The sequence below is a fragment of the Penaeus chinensis genome, chromosome 28 (genome assembly GCF_019202785.1).
Source record: "Penaeus chinensis breed Huanghai No. 1 chromosome 28, ASM1920278v2, whole genome shotgun sequence".
Classification (NCBI taxonomy): domain Eukaryota; kingdom Metazoa; phylum Arthropoda; class Malacostraca; order Decapoda; family Penaeidae; genus Penaeus; species Penaeus chinensis.
The window spans coordinates 3,101,164-3,106,454 of record NC_061846.1 but is presented as its reverse complement, the minus strand read 5'-3'; positions in this window follow the sequence as shown (position 1 = coordinate 3,106,454).

The window sequence follows — 5,291 nt, the reverse complement described above, 5'->3', positions numbered from 1 at the left end:
CCATATTGCACGAAAACAAAATTACATTGTTTGCAACTTTTGTCCCTCGTGAGCTGTTCAGGAAACCCCGGCGAAATTGTCAAGCAAATGTTTATTAAGATGAGCCTCGTGCATGGGGAGGAAAATCCAAACAACAACATTCACAATAACAAAATCTACAAAATTGAAGAAAAATGCGATGCGACTTTTGACGACCTTCCGCCGCGGGTCGTTCGGCAGTTGTTGTGAAGAGAGAGGAAGAGAAAGACAAGTTTTCTGATCGCAGGAGTCGGGAGAGGTCGTCAGAGGAGGGTCGTGCCCAGCCTGTAGCCGTGGCCAGAGACGATGACCCGTCGCCAAGTCGTCCGCGCTGCCGAAGTCGTCCTAAGTCGCCCCAAGTCGTCATTACTTCCCGAAGCAGCCCGCCGTGAGACCAGGAGTGATGCAGTAAGCCGTGGCAGTAACGGTCGTCCCGGCGATGTAGGAGGTCGTCGTGAGAGTGAGGGTCGTGAAGCCGGTCGTCCAGATGGTGATTCTGCGGTCGTCCCTATGGAGGAAGTCGCGCTGCTGCTGGGAAAGCTCTTCCAAGCTCTCCACGGCGCTCAAAGTTCCCTCCAAGTTCGAGGAGAATTGTCCTAAGTCGTCTCTTCTGTGGGTGAATAGAGTCAGTATTATTATCATTATCATTGCTATTATTATTTGTCTACTATCATTATTATTTCTTTTATCACTATCATCCCTATTGTTGTCTTTACAAGTGTCACTATCACTGCCATTATAATTGTTTTCATCATCGTTATCATCATCTTTCTCCTTGTTTTGTTCTGTGGGTTCGTGGTTTATCTAAATAATGTAAAGGAGAAGAAATTTATGTCTCAGCGGAAAATATAACAATAGAATTAATTATAATTCGTTTCTAAACAAGAGATGTAACGATGTAGCTACTGATTTTTAAGTGTGTGAAGTTGTTTTAATATGTAACATCGCCTGCTACTTCTCAGAAAAAAAGAAAGAAGGAAAGAAAAGAATATACAAGAAAAAAACATACAGAACGTAAAATAAACGAATAACTAAGAATAACGGATAGATCGAATATTTAAAAGATGAGAAAAGGAAAAATATATATCAACAAAAATAAATGCATAACTAAAAACTATACTAGATAAGACTTTTTTTTTTTTTTTTAATCAGCATTTATTTAAAAAATAAGAAAAATAATATATATCAACAAAATTAAATAACTAAGAATAAATGACTGATATCACCAAAAGTTAAAATAGATAAACAGATCAATAAATAAAAACTTAAACGCCAGCTTTATCCCGCGAAAAAAAAAACAAAAAAACGTTTCCTCACAGATCAGGCAGCAAGTCGGCCCTCCTTCTCCTCCTCCTCCTCCTCCTGAAGTTCGGCGCGTCGTTCAGGATCGAGAGGCAGGTCGACAGCGCCGTCAGAGTCGAGGTCGTGAGTCGAGTGGTCGAGGTCGAGGTCAGGTGGCCGAATATCCTCTCTCCTCGAGCATCGCCGTCGAGAGATTCGTCGACCTCGGAGGCTGAGAGGCCGTTCGAGGAGAAGAGATTGAAGTGGACGCCTTCCTTCTTCTCCTTCTTCGCCGTCGCCGTCGTCGTGCACCTAGCAACGGCCAGAAGACAGGCCACGCCCGCCACCGCCGCCATTGGCTTCATCTAGAGAGGGGGGGGGGGGGGGGTCGTGTGAGATTTCAGCAGAGGCGAGGCGGGGTGGGCGGGAAGAAGGGGAGGGGACTGCGTGGTTGGTTTTAGCGCGTGATCACAACGATGTTCTTGGGGCACGTGTGGATAGGCGATGAATGTTTTACGTTGTCTATGTAGATAGATAGACAAATACAGACACACACACACACACACACACACACATGCACACACACACACACACACATATATATATATAGACAGACACACACACACATATATATGTGTGTGTGTGTGTGTGTGTGTGTGTGTGTGTGTGTGTGTGTGTATAAAGATAGGATCCACGTGGTTTGGCGAGTTCGCCTATGTTGATGTTCGGTGCTAGCACTCGGGAAGCTAATACTACCAAAAATGCTGACCTAAGCTGACCCAGTAGAACGAGCCACATCGTCACACCATCAAGACCACCAGCCTGTGGCACCCCGGGGCTGACAGGCCATGCCACTCTCAAGCACCGCTCCCAGGCTATTGTTTTTCCTTTGTGTGTATGTGTAATGTGTTGTACTGGATAGATAGAGAAACAGAGAGAGAGAGAGAGAGAGAGAGAGAGAGAGAGAGAGAGAGAGAGAGAGAGAGAGAGAGAGAGAGAGAGAGAGAGAGAGAAGACAAATAATAAAAGTAGAGATAAAGATAACTAGACAGAGAGAGAGTTGTGCATGTAGTGCTTGCACACGTTCCATTATATCAAGAATTTCTGGTTGGTGTTTTCCTTGACCTATTTACTATTGTTAGTGAACTCATTAAAAAATATGTATTATAAATCACAAATCAAAGGCACAGAAAGGATTTCAAATTTCCATTTTTTTTTCTTTTTTATTTATCAATTTCTGTTTAATTTTCTGTTATTTTTTAAGTATCTCTATTGTGATGCATTTTTCGCATTTTATTGTAAATATCAAACTTTATCGATTTTTTTTTTTTTATTTCGTTCATCTGTGGTTCTATAGCGTACTTATTTTCTTACCAGTATCTCCTTTTACAAACTCTTCACAAACTTTACTTCCACTGCAATTCTTAAGACGCTTTGTTGAGAAATCATCTATAAAAATATTTATATCTCTATCTCTAGTTATCTAAGTATTTATGATCATTATACCAGACGAACATCATACCTAAAGCTGTATAGTTTGAGTCCTTATCAGTGAGGGCAGATATATGTTTATTAATTGATGTATTTTCCCATTCTATATTCTGTAATGCATGGTAAATTATGCTAACGATTAATATCATCATATACCTATATTATTTTCTCACGTAATTTTAATTTTATTTTCTCATAAATCACGAAGTAAATAAACACATTTAAATTGTTTAAATACAGCGCAAAGGACAACAAAGGAATTTCAAGTACAAGAACCACGCAATTTGTACAAGAGAAAGTTCACTGTTTCAAATTCCCAACCGACCTTTGCTCTGGAGAAAAGTGTGAGTAATGGCAAGTCCTTTCTTTTTATATGGTTCTTAAATAGACGGAGGTGGATAAGAACAGAGGAGGAAAAAACTCGCAAGCCATTTGTTGTCACCGCGAGGTCTCTGTGTTCCTTCCTGTAATTTTCCATGACATAATTATCTTATTTCATGAATCAAGCTATATCAAAACCAACGACTGATGACCAGTATTTAATAGTCAGATAACGTAACGCCTTAAAACTGAGATAACTGAAGCAAAAAAAAAATATATATATATATATAAAAAATGTGTATATATATATTCATAAAATAAAATGTTTTGCTCAGAAATGCGCGTGACAAAAATGTAAAATTGTGCTGAAGAGTGGGCGGGCTGATTATTGAATTTGCAACAGTTTATATACGAATATTATACAGTTGCAAGGGAGCATGGATATATAATCTTATATCAATTTCTGCGTTGCAAAGGATACTTAAATTATTGGTATACGTTTCTTATTATTGAATATTTTAAATCCGTTTTTTTTTTTTTTTTTAAGTGAATCCCAAATCGTGTTCGCTCTTTGGAATTTATATTTAGGTGTCCTGATAAGGAATTCGAAACGCCATGAAATTGTTGCTTACGTATGATGTACCACACAATAAATACAAAGTGATGAAAATGTGAATAAATTGTGGTCATATCATTCATTGGATCCAAAATGCAAAAAATAATCATCATCATCATCACCACCATCATCATCATCATTATTGTCATTTAGTTTTCTTTTAAAGGAAAATAATACTGTTCTACTTTTTGTACTTGAGATTTTAGATACTATCTCGATTTTTCGATATCATCCTCCCCCCACCAAAAAAAGACAAAATTAATAATACATAATCCAACTGTATTTTACGCATAAAATTATTATAATGATAAGCATTATGACAAGATGATGGTCTATCTATCGCTTATCAGTCTTAATTATAGTGCATTATGATTTATTGCGTACTAGTTAATTGATTGATTTATGTAAAAGAAATTAATAACCCAACACGTCCTTTGTGATGTCGTTTACCCTACAAATACTTACGAAATCTTTCGATGTTGATCCAACTTTTCGCCTTCAATAACTATCGAAAGTAATTGGGTAGTTTGCGGGACCACCGGAGTCGTCCACGGCAGGAGGTAGTCGGGGTGCTCAATCGTTCCGATTGGGAATGGTCGTTATTACCTAGTTTTATTTGTTTCGTGGAAGTGGAATGAAACGTACACGCACACAAACACACACACACACACACACATACATACATATACACATAAGCACGCACACACGCAAACATAGGCCGTCGGAGATGTCCGCCCCCGCGTGTGCCGGGCGGATTTTCTGCTGTAGGAGGCGGTGAGGCTGTTGGCTGCCGGGGCATTCCTGGAGGACAGCTTCCCCCTGGCCGGGCTCACCGTGAACACCCCTGCCACCCTGAAGGTCCACGGATCCCTGCCCCGCGCCGGCAAGGTCAGGAACCAGACAACGTCGAGAGGGAGGACAAGCCCGAACAGAGGGCCGGCCGCGCTAGGCGCAGGAAGCAGCACGAGCGCCGGCTGTTCCTCGAGAGTAAGTCCTGCGCAGGCCGCAGGCGAGGCCCTAAAGCCCGGGGGATCTCCTACACGCAGTGAGAGGGACAGGACGCCGTGGCTAATGAACTGTTCGTGACGTGCTAGTGACCACACCCGCTGCAGGGAGGAAACCCGCCTCCTACTGACGATTTTTTTTATAATTCACGAATGAATCATTTAGTTGCTAGCATAAGGCGAGACAAAGCGAGAAACTGCACAAGAAGGATCTTTCAGCTGCTAGCAGGCTGAAATGTTTTCTTTTTGAGAAGAAATAATTTTTGTTTCAAAAATAAATCCTTTTAGTTTTGAGAACAGGGCCCTGCGTGTCAGATCAAGGATTGTTTTTCGTTGTTTTCTCAGAGAAAACAAAGCGAGATGCTGTGTATGTGTTAATGCGCGCGCGCTCGTGCGTGCTTGTGTGTGTGTTTGCTTTTGCTTCTGGGTATATTTGTTCTTAATATTATCATTGAAATAAATTATAACAATACTTCTGATAGGAGTAATGATGATAATGTTAATATAGTAAAGGTAATGATAGCGATTATTATAATCATGATACTCGTAATTATGATTAT